The sequence below is a fragment of the Anabrus simplex genome, chromosome 1, assembly GCF_040414725.1.
Source record: "Anabrus simplex isolate iqAnaSimp1 chromosome 1, ASM4041472v1, whole genome shotgun sequence".
In the NCBI taxonomy this organism is placed as follows: Eukaryota; Metazoa; Arthropoda; class Insecta; order Orthoptera; family Tettigoniidae; genus Anabrus; species Anabrus simplex.
In genome coordinates, this window is record NC_090265.1 from 1,638,499,679 (window position 1) to 1,638,517,399 (window position 17,721).

Genomic DNA, 17,721 nt, shown 5'->3' on the forward strand with positions numbered 1-17,721 from the left:
TGCCAGACCCTCCAAACTGATAACTAGGAAGAGCAGGCTCAAAATTGAAAAGGATGGAAGAGGATTGTTAGATCGGCACGGGAACTTCACGTCTCTCAGAAGCCTACGGAATGAGTACATATAACATACATGCTCTGGTAAGAAAACTAACAGGAGCAATATATAGATACAGGAAATAGATAGACAGCAGCGACTTACTGTGTAAGTACGCATGGATGCAGTCCAAAATTTTTGGCTGCAGCCTTTGTCAGTGGAGGAAATGAATGGTGGTGATCATTGTTGACAAGTAGACACTTATGAAGTAAAGAATGGAGGGAAATGAGTGTCAAAATCATGAAGAAATAAAAGAAATTTAAAAAGGGAATAAAGAAATGTTAAGGCCAGGTATGTACTTCCCTAGACCTGAGCACCAATTGATGCCCAACTGTGGAATGTCTGAGGAAAAATGGAAGTAAATAATTAACCCATTCAATGCCAAACCCATATATATATATATGTTACTGAAAGCCGTGCCTCATCCGCCAAACCTGTATATATGTTTTGGTGCAGTGTGTACTTCACCGATCTCATATGTGAACGAGATATAGTTCATGCTTTGAAATTCCGTGGAAATGCTCAAATAAGTTATGTACAGCAGATATACCACTCCATTTTGTTTGTTTTGAAAGCAATCTGATGTTAATACAGCTTTGTTGTTGTGAAACATCTTTCTCGCTAACGTGTAGTAATCATGGCGTCTTGAAGTATACATTCAACTCTTGTTGACGAAGAAATTGAATGTTTCCTTGTAATAGTGATTCTGGAGAGCAATATTTTGATAATAAAGATTGAGTATATATAGGGGGCATTACTGAACTACAAGAAAGTGTGATACAAATTAGTAATAATGAATCTCATGTGGAACCATCAACCCCTTCTCAGATCAATTCCAAATTCTTTTTTTCCCAAATGTCAATGATTTTTATACCAGTTCTTGAATCAACAATTTTATATTATACTAGCTGATGTACCCGTGCTTCGCTACGGAATTCTACACTGTATACAGAATTCTTGTAAGTAGTGTACATGTTGTGGGTAAGATTGCATTAAAATACATAGCTCTTAACATTGCCCCAGAAACTATAATCTTTTTTTTTTTTGCTAGGGGCTTTACGTCGCACCGACACAGATAGGTCTTATGGCGACGATGGGATAGGAAAGGCCTAGGAGTTGGAAGGAAGCGGCCGTGGCCTTAATTAAGGTACAACCCCAGCATTTGCCTGGTGTGAAAATGGGAAACCACGGAAAACCATCTTCAGGGCTGCCGATAGTGGGATTCGAACCTACTATCTCCCGGATGCAAGCTCACAGCCGCGCGCCTCTACGCGCACGGCCAACTCGCCCGGAAACTATAATCTAACAGCTTCATTGTCCGTATTGATAATTTAAGCACACAAGTATGAAGGGTGAGTTTTCCACCTAATCAATACTTTATTTTACAAAATGTAAAGTATTATTTACATTAAAACAGTAACAGTTTCGACCTGTAAATAGGTCATCACCAGCTGTTGGTGAACCTGCTTAATAGCGATTGTACATAATAAAAACAGTTGTATTGCCCGAAGCTTTATATGCCTCAGAAACCATATGCTTAGGTGGTCACTCTAAAATTACAGAAATTGAAAAGCAGGAGCGGAAAATTCTCAGGAAAATTTATGGTCCTACGAGAGAAAATGGAATGTGGATCAAGAGGAAAACAGCGGACCTCTACTCCTTCACCGACAGGTTTACTGATGCTGTACGGAAAAGGCGCCTTAATTTCTATGGCCATATCTACAGAATGAACAGCGACAGACTAACTAAAAGATTATTCAAAGTAATCAACTCAAAGAAGGTCAAAATAAAATGGCTAGAAGAAACTAAGGCGGACCTCCAAGAAATAAATATTACAGACGACATCATGGAAAATCGTGGAGCTTTTAGAACCAAAGTAGCTAATCATAAATTTAGGGAGAAACCAAAAAAGACAACTGGTAGGAAGTGGTCGACAGAACGCAAGATGCAACACAGTGCATTCATGAAGAGATTTTGGGAGGATAAGAAGGCACAAACCATCAAACCAACTATCAAGTTCAAACGCGCTCTATGAATGGGCATAACGAAGGAAGAAGAAGAAGAAGAATTAAACAAGAATGGCTTATTCTAATATAATACTAATGTTAAGATATATACATATGGTACAATTATAGGGTTTTGACTTGTTGGAGTCCCATTCAAATGTCTATGCTGTTGCCAACAATACGTCAAACAAGATGTATACATATAGTACAATGAAGGGCTTTGGCATGCTGGAGTCCCATGAACTCCACATATTCCAAAAATTGTATAGCTGAGGTTAAAAATAGGGTATAGTTCTTAGAGAATAAAGGGTCACTGAGGTTTTGGTGTCAAGTTCAAATATCTATGCAGTATGCCAGCATTATGTCCAACTGTTGTATAGATAGAATTAAGATGCATTGTTGGGCCGTAATTTTGCGGGGAACATTGCGTTCAGTAGATTGAGGTGAATGCAGGTGAACTTATCAGAAGCCCATTATAAGAGGCACAGTCAGATAACTGGGCTTCTGATAAGTTCACCTGCATACACCCCAGCGTCAGTGGGTAGAGTCTGACACAACCCACTCTGATGAGTCTAGTGTCAGACCTAAGACGAAACGCTGGTTGATAGAGCAAACGCCTGAAAAGCCTTACATCTGATCTGTAATATTCCTGAAGCTGGTGAGCCCATGGGAAGGCCTTATTGTTTGTAGATAGTGTCGTGGAATCTAAAGTAATTATTGTTGAGGGCAAATTCAAGTAAATTAATGAATTCATCTATCATTCATTACTGTGATTTCTTAAATTTGATCCTATTAGTCTTATTGTTTTCTGTGCGGGTATGTTGGGGTACACGTTAATGATATCGTATGTTTAATTAGTTTTTAGTAATGTATTTATTGTGTACAATCGGTATTAAGCAGGTTCACCAACAGCTGATGACCTATTTACAGGTCGAAACCAGTACTGTTTTATTATTTATTATTTACATATTTTACGCCCACATTGGAGCACTGAAATCAATACATTTGAGTTAATTTCTTCTTCTTCTTCTCCCAGAACTTTTTCATCCTCTCCGACCTGGAAGCCCTTTGTGTGTCCGATATAGTATATTGTTTCCGTTCAACTGCTTTTAGTTTGAGACTTATGCTTTTGTTCTTCAAAATCCTCTTCTCTTTTCTGTCTTTGATTTGTTGCCGAGTTATACCCAATTCTTCCAAATCGTCCTGAACTTCTTTGAACCAATTATTATTGATTTTATTCTTCAAAAAGTAATCGAATAGTTGTTTCAATATCCTGGTGTCTGCTAATCTTGATATGGGACAGAAAAAGGAAATTCTTCTTTTACGCATTGTAGATATTATTGATTCACATTCACGATAGACAATGTTGTTAGGCAACAATCTCCACTGTCCATCAACTTGGTGTTTTTTATTAATAATTGTTCTAAGAATTCTTCTCTCAGTTTTCTGTAATTTGTCTGTTGTAGATTTTACATTTAATTTGAATAAAGTTTCACTAGCATAGGTTGCCTCTGGTTTAACTATGGAATTATAGTGTTTCAGCTTAGCGTTTATCGAAAGAGATTTTTTTTTATAGGTTGGCCAGGTAAGTCTTTGTGCTTGTTTAAATTTAGTTGTTCTGTGTTCTATTGCTTCTTTTTCATTTGTGTTCCATGTTATTATTTCCCCAAGATATTTGAATTTCTGAACAATTTTAATCTCTTTATTACTGTTCAGCTGAATAACTGGTAAATCAACTTTAAAAGTTGGAATCATTTCTGTTTTTTCAAATGAAATTTGTAATCCCATTTTTTTAGCTATAATTTCTAGTTGTTCAATTTGAAATTTAGCCTCTTCTATTGTATTTGCAAGTAATGCTAAATCGTCCGCAAAAGCAAGGCAGTTGAGTTTAATATTTCTACCGATCTTGATAGTTGGTTGGCATTTCTTGTTCCATTCACGCATAACCTTCTCCAATGCACAATTAAATAACAATGGTGAAAGTCCGTCTCCTTGTCGAAGTCCAGTTCTTATAGTGAATGATTCTGATAATTCACCTCTAAATTTAACTTTTGCCTTCGTATTTTTAAAAGTCATATTAATGAGGTTAACAAGTTTTTGATGTAAGCCAAATTCTTTAAGGCTTTTTAATAATGAGTCACGATGAATACTGTCGTATGCTTTTTTAAAATCTACAAACGTGATGACCAGACCCTTACTTCGAACTCTTTGGTGCTTCATTATCCATTTTAAACTAATGATTTGATCTGGACAGCTTCTACCTGGTCGAAATCCTCCCTGATATTCTCCAAGTTCTTGGTCGAGTTGTTCTTGGATTCTTGTGTATATAATCTTGGATAAAATCTTGTATGTAATATCAAGTAAGGATATCCCCCGATAATTATTTGGATCGGAGCGATCACCTTTCTTGTGCAGCGGGTGGATTATCGCTGTATTCCATTCCTCAGGAAGCTTCTCCGTGTTCCAAATATCAATGATGTATTTATGTAGGTTTTGAATAGTCTGATCATTAGCATTCTTCCATATTTCTGCTACTATTTGATTCTCTCCTGCTGCTTTGTAGTTTTTAAGTGCATTAATTGCCGTTTTCACTTCATTGTAAACTGGTGGTATAATCTTTTGTAATGGAGTTTTATTTTTTGGGTTAGGATCAAATTCTAAATGTTCCACAGGATCCTCACAATTAAGTAACTCTTTAAAGTATTCTGCAAGAATGTTAGCATTATCCTGATTATTGTGTGCCATTTTACCATTTTTATTTCTTAACATAAGTGTGGGAGGGGTAAATTTAGATTGATATTGCTTGAATGTTTTGTAATAGTCTCTTGTTTTATGCTGATTGAATGTTTCTTCTATAGTGCTAAGCATTTCCTTTTGATAATTCCTTTTAATTGTCCTAATTTCTTTAGCTGTTTGAGTACTGTTTTAATGTAAATAATACTAAACATTTTGTAAAATAAAGTATTGATTAGGTGGAAAAATCACCCTTCATACTTGTGTTGCCCCAGAAATGCAACAGGGAGTCACCATATGTCTTTTCTCATGTGAAGACTGTTTACTACTATCAGTCACAATCAAGTTGGGGAGTTTTCATTATGATGGTAGGCCCACTTGTCTACTGCCAGTCAGAATCGTGTTGGGCATTTTTTATTATAATGGCAGATGCTCTCTCTCCACCTGCCTTTTTACATCCTCAGAAAGACTGTCCTTGTGGTTTTCCCAACTGAAGTCAACAAAGGTCATTACAATGGCATCAGTAGGAAGAGACTAACCTCATTTTTCCATATTGAAAGTCTATTAAAAAAGAAACAATGAAACTTTTGTATCCACCTATTCAATACATTAAAAACAATTATAAAATTAGGATCTCATCCTTATTTTATTGCTTGAATATTAAAACATAGGACATGTTTCGTTCATATTTTGAACATCTTCAGCTATAAATATTCTTACAAGGTTAAATGATAACATTGTTTTAGAACTTACACTTATGGTTTGCCATTGACATACTTATCCATAATAAGCTTTGAAAAATCTCTTGAATATTAAAACATTTGTATATTATGTCGTCTTATTGAAAATAATAATTAAGTTTCATTTAAAACCTTATTCTAATACACTGACTGACAGAGCAAATGCAACACCAAGAAGGAGTGGTCAGAACTTTATGCCAATTGCAGGGTAGACTGACGTCACTGAGGTATGCTCATGATGTGAAATGCGCCGCTGTGCTGCGCACGTAGCGAACGATAAATGGGACACGGCGTTGGCGAATGGCCCAATTCGTACCGTTATTTCTCAGCCGACAGTCATTGTAGAACATGTTGTCGTGTGCCACAGGACACGTGTATAGCTAAGAATGCCAGGCCGCCGTCAACGGAGGCATTTCCAGCAGACAGACGACTTTACGAGGGGTATGGTGATCGGGCTGAGAAGGGCAGGTTGGTCGCTTCGTCAAATCGCAGCCGATACCCATAGGGATGTGTCCACGGTGCAGTGCCTGTGGCGAAGATGGTTGGCGCAGGGACATGTGGCACGTGCGAGGGGTCCAGGCGCAGCCCGAGTGACGTCAGCACGCGAGGATCGGCGCATCCGCCGCCAAGCGGTGGCAGCCCCGCACGCCACGTCAACCGCCATTCTTCAGCATGTGCAAGACACCCTGGCTGTTCCAATATCGACCAGAACAATTTCCCGTCGATTGGTTGAAGGAGGCCTGCACTCCCGGTGTCCGCTCAGCAGACTACCATTGACTCCACAGCATAGACGTGCACGCCTGGCATGGTGCCGGGCTAGAGCGACTTGGATGAGGGAATGGCGGAACGTCGTGTTCTCCGATGAGTCACGCTTCTGTTCTGTCAGTGATAGTCACCGCAGACGAGTGTGGCGTCGGCGTGGAGAAAGGTCAAATCCGGCAGTAACTGTGGAGCGCCCTACCGCTAGACAACGCGGCATCATGGTTTGGGGCGCTATTGCGTATGATTCCACGTCGCCTCTAGTGCGTATTCAAGGCACGTTAAATACCCACCGCTACGTGCAGCATGTGCTGCGGCCGGTGGCACTCCCGTACCTTCAGGGACTGCCCAATGCTCTGTTTCAGCAGGATAATGCCCGCCCACACACTGCTCGCATCTCCCAACAGGCTCTACGAGGTGTACAGATGCTTCCGTGGCCAGCGTACTCTCCGGATCTCTCACCAATCGAACACGTGTGGGATCTCATTGGACGCCGTTTGCAAACTCTGCCCCAGCCTCGTACGGACGACCAACTGTGGCAAATGGTTGACAGAGAATGGAGAACCATCCCTCAGGACACCATCCGCACTCTTATTGACTCTGTACCTCGACGTGTTTCTGCGTGCATTGCCGCTCGTGGTGGTCCTACATCCTACTGAGTCGATGCCGTGCGCAATGTGTAACCTGCATATCGGTTTGAAATAAACATCAATTATTCGTCCCGTCTCTGTTTTTTCCCCAACTTTCATCCCTTTCGAACCACTCCTCCTTGGTGTTGCATTGTCACTGTCAGTCAGTGTATTTAAAATACAATGTCAATACATTTACAATCTGTTGAATTGCTTAATGTTTTCAAATTATTCATTGTATACACATTCAAACATTTTGTTACTACTGGTGTAACTTTTCACATATTATACTGTATGGAATTGGAATCTTAACACACTCTCAAAACAGCTGAGGTTAGGTTTAAATATTATACTATTTGTCAATAAAAGTGGCAAAACTGATGTGCACTGTTGATTGAAGGTTATGAATTTTGTCCTACATTAAATATTTAACCTCAAAATTTGTCGAATTCATAAATTGCTTGTCTTCGGAGAAGTTTTATAACTAGATATTTGGAACATGTAAACGCTGCTAAACATAATATATTCTCCGCTATAATTAACCATATGCAAGAAAAGGGACACCACTTTACTACAATATAAAAAGATTTAAAAATAATCAGAAAGGTCAACAAAAGAAAATTAATGAATGAGCTGGAGAATATACATATCTACTTAGACAAACACTTCAATAGAGATAAAAACCTGAACGACAAAATAGAAATAAAAAATCCATTAATAGAACAAATACCAAAATTAATACAAACATTCAAACTTGTTAATACAAAATTTACACGTAATTTTATCCCGGATAATAAAAAGAGTCAATCCACGAATACACAAACCCCTCCCTACACAACTTCTAAAATAAGAAATATAACTCAGCTGTCAACTGATACGGCGATGAAACCCTTTCACAGTGCAATAGAGCCAATAGTCACCTATGGTATTGAAATAATATGGGGAAAGCTGTCATTTAGTGACTTAACGGAAATTGAGAAGGTGAAGGCGTATTTCATTAAGAGAGTTATGGGTGTGAGCAAGGCATCTCCTTCTAGGCTAGTTTATGTTCTTATGAGGGAAACCACCTTCATAGAAGACATACGATTGAAACACTCCTTGCCAGCTACTAGATCAAGCCAGAAGCTTCAACAACAGAGAGAGGCGAAGAGAGAAGAGATAGAAGAGGAGTTCTACAGTGCAAGCGCTATATGTGACAAAAACTGGACTAAAGAAGGTCAAGAGCAAAGGCATGTTGTTACCAGGCTAGCCATACATGGCTTTCATCACTGTATTTGCAGTAATACCACCTTTCATAAACCAAACAATGAGTGTGTTTGCTCCCTCTGTTATCAAAAGTGCAGTTTATATCATATAACAGAATGTCCGAAAAGGGTGAAATCAATTAGCGAATATAGTAGGGAATACTCTAAAGTTATGAACTGAGAATATTAAAAATTGCTAATTTGTAAATGTTTTTGCTAGGTTAAGTAATGCTCTTTCGAGCGCACCTTAATGAATTATTATAAACATTCTCCTCCACGAATCACGCCATTTGCTAAAACGCCGCCCTCTGTTACCTCCCCTCCCAATGCCCCGCAGATACGGAGACACATATACAACATGAGGAGTGCAAGTAGAATGACAATCAGCAGTCAAACAGCTGAGTGCACTAGAGTAAATGCAGGCACGAGGAGAAAGGGTAAGTGCTGATCCTTCAATATTAGTTTCTTCAACTTCTAAATCATTCAGCATATTCTTACGAAAATAACTTTCCTGTTACAGGTATGTCAACAGACTTTCTGACGTAAACTTTGATGAAATTATCATTTGAATGTCACCAAAGCTTGTTTATCACCAATTGACAGAGTCCCTGCTTACGTCTGTACGATTGCCCTACACTGGTCAAGACTACAAGCAATTTATGAATTTGACAAATTTAGAAAATAAATATTTAATGTAGGGCAAAATTCATAACCTACAATCAACAGTGCACATCAGTTTTGTCACTTTTATTGACAAATAGTATAATATTTAAACCTAACCTCAGCTGTTTTGAGAGTGTGTTAAGATTCCAATTCCATACAGTATAATATGTGAAAAGTTACACCAGTAGTAACAAAATGTTTGAATGTGTATACAACGAATAATTTGAAAACATTAAGCAATTCAACAGACTGTAAATGTATTGACATTGTATTTAAATATTAGAATAAGGTTTTAAAGGTTGAAACTTAATTATTATTTTCAATAAGACGACGTAATATACGAACGTTTTAATATTTAAGAGGTTTTTCAAAGCTTATTATGGATAAGTTTGTCAATGGCAAACCATAAGTGTAAGTTCTAAACAATGTTATCATTTAACCTTGTAAGAATATTTATAGCTGAAGATGTTCAAAATATGAACGAAACGTGTCCTATGTTTTAATTACTAAGCAATAAAATAAGGATGAGATCCTAATTTTATAATTGCTTTTAACATATTGAATAGGTGGGTACAAAAGTTTCATTGTTTCTTTTTTTTATCAGCAGGAAGGTCGCGATTAAAAGCAATGCTACTGTATAAATACTTGATCAAATGAAAAACAGCACATTTTCTCACTTAACGAACAGTACCGTACTATACTGCCAATCTAACAGTCCAAAGTTCCAGAGCTTAAATTACCAGCCTGCAGACAGCCATGAACACTCCTCTTCCATTATAATCAGTGCCTCAGTGTAGGGATCGAATACCTGGAATACTATGATGAAACAGTGTGTTACGTACCATAAGTTATCAGCAACTTTATGAATGAGAGGAATGTCATGCTAAAGAAGAGAATTATCTAACTACCCGTATACTTCCCGCCAATACTCAAGTAGGATGTTGTACTTTGTATGCAGCAGTAACCTCATCTATCAGAGATGAGGCGCAGCAGAAGACACAAAGCACATCATAACAAACAACGGTCAATTTAATGTTATTGTTCACCAATTTTATGAGATTTCAATATTGTAGGCCTTCACATTTAGTTTTCTTCCGACTCTGTGATATCAGGGCATCAAATGTAAAGTGAGTCCTCCTTTCTTTCAAAGTCTCAGACCCCTTCCATTTTTCCTCTCTGATTAGTGTTACATAGAGGATGGATACCTCAGCTGTAGTTCCTCTTTAAACAATAATCACCACCATCAACACCAATCTTATCATAGTCAGTACGGTAAATCAGAATAAAACAAATGATCTAAAACTGTATTCTCTACGACTTTTTGATTAGACCAATAACATAGGTAATTAAATAAAATTTTAGACACCTCCCCATAAACTACCATTTCAACCGGGGGTATAACATTATTTATAGCGTAGACTGTAGTTCCTTATTTTACATTTTCATTAAATTCCCTTCACCCATTTTTTTCATGGCTCTGCGTTGATTTGAACTTTCATGAATATCTCTCTTATCATAGCCGGTACGTTAAAAATGTATAAGACATAAATGATTGAAAATGTAATTCTATATAACTTTAGTTATGTAGTATTTATCGATAGCACCACTAATAACATACATATTTGAGAATTACATTCTGGGCCTTCCCCTAAGCTACCATTTCACTCAGTGTGAATAAAATTATTTATGGCCTAGATTATAGCGACTTATTACTTAACTTTACATACAGTACCGATTTTCAATAAATTCCCTCCAGCATTTTCTCCTGATGCGTGTACGTACATACATACATACATACATACATACATACATACATACAGAAATTATGGAAAATTAAAAAGTGCATTTCGTAGTTACTGTGGACACGACCGATACAGAAATATCATTCCTTTTTAATTCTGAGCAGTGTACAGACAAAACTCTTATTTTATATATATATATATTCCAGTAATAATATCACTGAGCGGAGTAACCGTGTGTGTTAACCATGCTACAGCTATGGAGCCAAGCTCTGCATTCGGCAGGCGAGTGGGTTCGAACCCCACCGTCAGCTGTTCTAAGAGTAGTTTTTTTGTGGTTTCCCTTTTGCAATCCCAAGAAAATGCCGGAACAGTTCCTATTCATAGGCCACAGCCGATTCCTTCCATTTCTTTACACAGTTTCATTCACCATCATTCATTTCATATTCATTACCTTCTCAACTGAGGTCGACATCAGGAAGGGCATCCAGCCATAAAAACCCGCTGTAAAATATAATCTCACTTCATCCCTGATCCTGTATTGGGCTGCGCGGCTAAGGGGATAATATGCATTCTATTAAAAGTATCAGTACAAAATTATCTGCAAAAGAGCTTCCTCCTTTAACACCAGAACAGCTGAGAATATCACGTTCGTAGAACAGCGGTAAGGGGCATTTTGAAACTTCGTAAGAAATGCTTGGATATGATCAAAATAGAACACAATAAGAGATGTATTTTCTTCTACTGTGTTTCCACAAATGTATTTTACTTACAAAGACTTGACATTAGTGTATGGACCTTTTATATTACTCATGAATACATAAATAAACACAAACAACTGCACGACGTTTCTGTTCCTCTAAGGAATTCTTCACAATATTTAACAACTGAACACCTTTCGTTAGTCAGTCCCCCACGTTGCAACAATTATGCATTTTCAGAAATACTTTAAGAAAATTAAAAAATTAATAAAATTAAAAACACCCTAAACACATTTTGCTCACATAACTTCTACTTTTCATGCACATTTTCGGGAAACACTGCTTTGAGACACTTGCTGCAGGCATCACCAGATTTTTTGCCTTTACACCAACTCGGCAATTTTTCCGCTTTTTAGATAGACACAGTCCCACTGCTTCCTGTTGTTGTTGCTCTGTTTTCTTTTCTTTTTCTTTTTTCTGCTAGTGGCTTTACTTGCCAGCTGGAGGATGAACATATTCTGCTTTATCTTCCTATCCATTACTTGCTTGTAAATGAACCAAGCAGTGACAGCTGGTAGGTCTAGGGTATTGTAAAAGACATGCATTGGCCACCTCCTGCATGCTGCCTTGGTAGTATATTTACGAGACATTTGGTAAACCACATCTCTTCGGTCCAGCCCGTGTTCTTGAGTTCGTTCTGAGCGTTTGATTCTGTGTATTGTTTCATTAGATGAAGCATCGATACATCAAAGAGGAGACAAAGGGCACTAATGACAGAGTCGTCAACTCTGTGGTAATTAAGAGATAAGAATTTCATAGTGTTCTGTATTGGAGTTCACTATTAAGTTGAAAGAAGATATGTATTGGTTCAACCTTTAAATACTATCAAAGTAAGAAATGTAAGTTTTAGATTCCTACTTAATTATAATTGGTACTGGTTTCGACCAGTATTCTTGGTCATCATCAGCTGATCACAAATAATTATAAAAGACAATGCACAGGTAAGTAAAATGTGAAGTTTAAATAATTCTGTCAGTTGCTCTTTGTGAAGCACTAAAACACTTTAGGGAGCACTGTGTGTTGAAATTTCAATGTTATGAAGTAGTCTAGAATCAAATACGCTATTTGCTTTACGTCACACCGACACAGATATGTCGGTTGGCGATGATGAGATAGGAAAGGCCTAAGAATGGGAAGGAAGCGGCCGCAGCCATAGTTAAGGTACGGCCCCAGCATTTGCCTGGTGTGAAAATGGGAAACCACGGAAAACCATCTTCAGGGCTGCCAACAGTGGGGTTCGAACCCACTATCTACCGATTACCGGATACTGGCCGCACTTAAGCGACTGCAGCTATTGAGCTCGGTGAATCAAATACGTATTTTTCAGTTGCAGTTCATGAGGCACTGTATGATTTTAGGGGTCAGCACTACGTGTCGATAGTTCCGAAAATATTGAAGAAGCCGTAGATCAAATACGTAAATGTAGTACAGAGCAAGTTCTTGAAGAGTAGCAAGACATATGTGCCGATTGGTATTATGCTTCCAAAGGTTTGTGGAAATCCGAAAAAAAAATAATTAAAAAGTTCAAGTATCAAGCCTTTAAATGCTGATATGAGTGAAATAGTACAATATAGTTATACATTATTTGTCGAAAGAAATATATCCAAATTAAAGAAATTTGTACGTCAATCAACCACTACTGATCTGCATTTAGGGCAGTCGCCCAGGTGGCAAATTCCCTATCTGTTGTTTTCCTAGCCTTTTCTTAAATGATTTAAATGATTTACTGTATGTTAGATTCTTGAAGTTATTGAAACATATAACATAGAGAAAACAATTGTGAAGAGAAAAGAACTACTAAAAAAGTGCAAAATTGGAACAGTTGAGGAGCATAATGACAAAGCGGGTTATATCTTGAAGGTAAGAGTTGAGGTCGATCTTAGAAAAGCGTAATGTATAAATTTGAAAGTTAGAGTGGTCTAAATCATTAGACATGTTAGAAAATATAATTCAATTACCACTGATCTGCATTTAGGGCAGTCACCCAGGTGGCAGATTCCCTATCTGTTGTTTTCCTAGCCTTTTCTTAAATGATCGCAAAGAAATCTGAAATTTATTGAACATCTTCCTTGGTAAGTTATTCCAATCCCTAACTACCCGATGTATAAACCAATATTTGCCCCAATTTGTCTTCTTGAATTCCAACTTTATCTTCATATTGTGGTCTTTCCTACTTTTAAAGACACCACTCAAACATATTCATCTACTGATGTCATTCCACGCCATCTCTCCACTGACAGCTCGGAACATACCAATTACAAGTGAAAACTCTCATTGTTCCGTATTGAAGGTGACACTAGGCACAGAATCTCAAGGATAATTTAATAAAACCACCTATTCAATACTTTCCACGTTTAATGTGGTTTGAATCTACATGAATTGATGTAGACTTATCAGGTCAGGTACATGTTTCACCCATTATTTGGGCATCTTCAGCCTGTAGATCAAGGTTTGGGACCTTTTCAACCATATATAGTATAATACACGAATGTTAATAATCTCTTAAGATTAACATGCCAGGATAATAACTTTAAAAATGTGAACAAAACATAACTGTGGCTAACATAAATGAATGGTGTTTTAACACAATTAAAGCTTGTCGGTCCTATTCTATCTAACTTAAAAATATGTCCAAAACTAAAATGGATCTTCTTCTTCTATCACAAGTCTTGGGTGAAGAGGATATTACATACCAGGGTTCATTTGACCCACCTATATCATTTCATGTTCTTGACATACCATAACTAATGTCAGAATGTATTGTCAACCACAAGTGGAGATTTAGAACTGATTGTTAATTGTAGGCTGGTCAAGATTGTTGTGAATGACCAGTCTATATACAACAATCAGTTTTAAATGTCCACTAGTGTTTGACAACACATTTCAACATTGGTTACGTCAAGAACATGAAAATGAAATATGTGGGTCAAATAAGCCCCAGTAAAACACGTTAATTTTCAATTTATATTTTCATTCACAACAATCTTGATCAGCCTACAATTAAAAATCAGTTCTAAATCTCCACTTGTGGCTGACAACACATTCTGACATTAGTTACGGTATGTCAAGAACACGAAATGATATAGGTGGGTCAAATGAACCCCGGTATGTAATATCCTCTTTACACAAGACTTGTGATAGAGGAAGAAGATCAATTTTAGTTTTGGACATATTTTTAAGTTAGATAGAATAGGACAGACAAACTTTAATTGTGTTAAAACACCATTAATTTATGTTACCTATAGTTATGTTTTGTTCACATTTTTAAAATTATTATCCTGGCATGTTAGTCTTATGAGATTATTAACGTTCGTATATTATACTATATATGGTTAAAAAGTTCCCAAACCTCGACCCAAAGGTTGTCTACAGGCTGAAGATGCCCAAATAATGGGTGAAACATGTATCTGACCTGATAAGTTTACATAAATTCATGTAGATTCAAACCACTTTAAACGTGGAAAGTATTGAACAGGTGGTTTTATTGATTTATCCTTGAGATTCTATGCCTATACATACCACTTAGTTAAACAGCTCGTCTTTCTCCGAAGTCTTCCCAGCCCAACCTTTGCAACATTTTTGTAACGCTACTCTTTTGTCGGAAATCACCCAGAACAAATCGAGCAAATCCAATCAGGATGGGGGGGGGGGGGGGAAGGTAAAAGGAAAGAGAAAGTTGAATTAGAAAAATGATTATTAAAATAAAGGAAGAAATAGGGTAATAAATGAGGAGGTGTAGTACTATAGTTTAAGGTGGATCAGGTGGATGTATTATAGGAAGTGGAAAACGTCGGTAGGAACTTTGTAAGGGCTGGAATATTGAATTTGGGTTTCTAAATTTAGCATTTTTGAAGAAGCAGATAAGGAAGTCAAATAAAATAGTTTTCAGAAATATCATTTAAATTGAAACTGGGGTTGAAGTATTGGTCAAGATGAATAAAACAATTTTCAGTAGTGTTTAGAAGGGAGCCCTTGTTAATAACTTTAAGTATTTTTATGTCTTTATCAATACTGGTGAAATTATGATTAGAATCTTGTATGTGTTGTCCTATTACAGAGAATCTGTTGTATTTTATGGCGTTGATGTGTTCAGAGTATCTGATATTTGGTTAAAAAATTAAATCCGTCTCTTCTATACGAAAAAGTCATGTTTAAACAACAGATTACACCTAGAAATAGCTAATCTTCTCCCTGGTGTACAATGGAAACCTCTTCCAAACTCAAATAGAATATAAATTATTTTATGAATTATCAATAAAACAACAAACCCTTGATAAGAAGCTGCTCCAATTCTGTGCTTTTTAGTAATTTTTTTTCTCTTCACAATTGTTTTTTCTATGTCATATGTTTCAATAACTTCATGAATATAACGAATTTCTTTAACTTGGATATATTTCTTTCGACAAATAATATACAACTATATTGTACTATTTCACTTATATCAGCATTTAAAGGCTTGATACTTGAACTTTTAAAATTTTTTCATCGGATTTCCACAAACTTTTGGAAGCACAGTGCCGATTGGCACATATGTCTTGCTACTCTTCAAGAACTTGCTTCGTTATACATTTACGTATTTGATCTAAGACTTCTTCAATATTTTCTGAACTATCGACATGCAGTGCTGACCCTTAAAATTATACAGTGCCTCATGAACTGCAACTGAAAAATACGTATTTGATTCTAGACTTCTTCATAACATTGAAATTTCAACCCACAGTGCTCCCTAAAGAGTTTTAGTGCTTCACAAACAGCAACTGACGGAATTATTTACACTTCACATTTTATTTACCTGTGCATTGTCTTTTATACTTATTTTTGATCGGCTGATGATGACCAAGAATACTGGTCAAAACCGGTACCAATTATAATTAAGTAGGAATGTAAAACTTACATTTTTTATTTTAATAGTATTGAAAGGTTGAACCATCATATATCTTCTTTCAACTTAATAGTGAACTCTGTGGTAAGCATATGTGGTAGGACCTACCCGCTCTTTCAGAAAGTTTATTGCAGCCTACCTTCCAGATGAAGAGCTCAAATCTAAGACCTACCACTCGGTTCTGTCTGGGCGACCATTTCTGCTGAAGAAACACCTAACCAACACAATGATGATGATGATGATGATGATGATGATGATTGTTGTTTAAAGGGTCCTAACATCTAGGTCATCAGCCCCTAATGGTACGAAATGAGACAAAATGTAATGACAATTTAAAAGTCCAAAATTCATCCACTGACCAGAATTCAAACCATGACGACGAAGAATGATGGATGGATTTAAAACAATCAGTGGATCTGACCCGTAATGCACCACATTCCCAGAAACTAGTGTTAAACAATAATATTACTGACCAAGGGACTGCTTCTAAAGCACAATCCGGAATTGATGATGCCTGTAGTCTAAAGGAGTCCAAAATCCAGGTCATCGGCCCCTCATAATGGTACTTATCACCAGGAAAGTAGAACAATGGTATTTGTCATGTTGCGGTACTAATCAAAAGTAGCATAGACTCATGGTATTCCACACATTTACAGGCAACGCAAACCTATGGTGTTCCTCACATAGGTGTACTAATCACAGGGACTCGTACTATCCCCTGGTGCTCCTCACACAGTGGGTACTAACCATAGGCAAGGCAGACCCATAGTGTCGCTCATAGAATGATACTAATCACAGGTACTGCAAAATTACCCTGATTCACACATTGTCGCTACTAATCACAAACCTACTGTGTACCTACTACGAGCAAGTAAAAGCGACCCATGGTGTTCCCCGCGTGGTGGTACTAATTACAAGTAGTCTCATGGTTCAAATTCTATCATCCCTTGGTTGCTCCTTTTAGTTGCCTCTTACAATAGGCAGGGGATACCATGGGTGTATTCTTCACCTGCCTCCTGCACCCACAGGGGGATGTTTGTTTGGTCCGCGAGAGCTATTTTATTTCACTCAAGTCTGCTGGCAAGCTGGTTAGGACCTCCCTATCCGCCACCTGGGACGCGCCACAGGGGAGTATCACCTCTCCCCCCTGCTACGCCAGCATAGTAGCTTCGTGGACCAAGACATTCATTTGGGGCGAGTTCGTAGGCAGATTAGCACTTTCGATTTCTCCTGCAGATAACTCATCCTCTGTCCCATTATGATTTTCGCTTGTCTCGAGCAAGAAATCACCATCTGAATCGGATAGTTCACTTTCAGACTCAACATCTGAATTTTCTAGAATACGAGACACCTTGTCAGTAGAAAGAAAATCGTAACATGACATGTCTGTGAGAAGAACACTTTCTAAATGATGAGATGAAAACAATAATCCCGCTAACTGAAACACTCATCTAACAGTAAGAGTTCAACAA

At 37.4% G+C, this 17,721-nt stretch overlaps 1 protein-coding gene across 1 annotated transcript in view; it reads right to left on the bottom strand.

The window, feature by feature from the left end:
• Positions 1–17,721, bottom strand: part of LOC136863280 (cation-independent mannose-6-phosphate receptor) — a 645,945-nt gene that overhangs the window by 542,013 nt on the left and 86,211 nt on the right. The window lies entirely within an intron of this gene.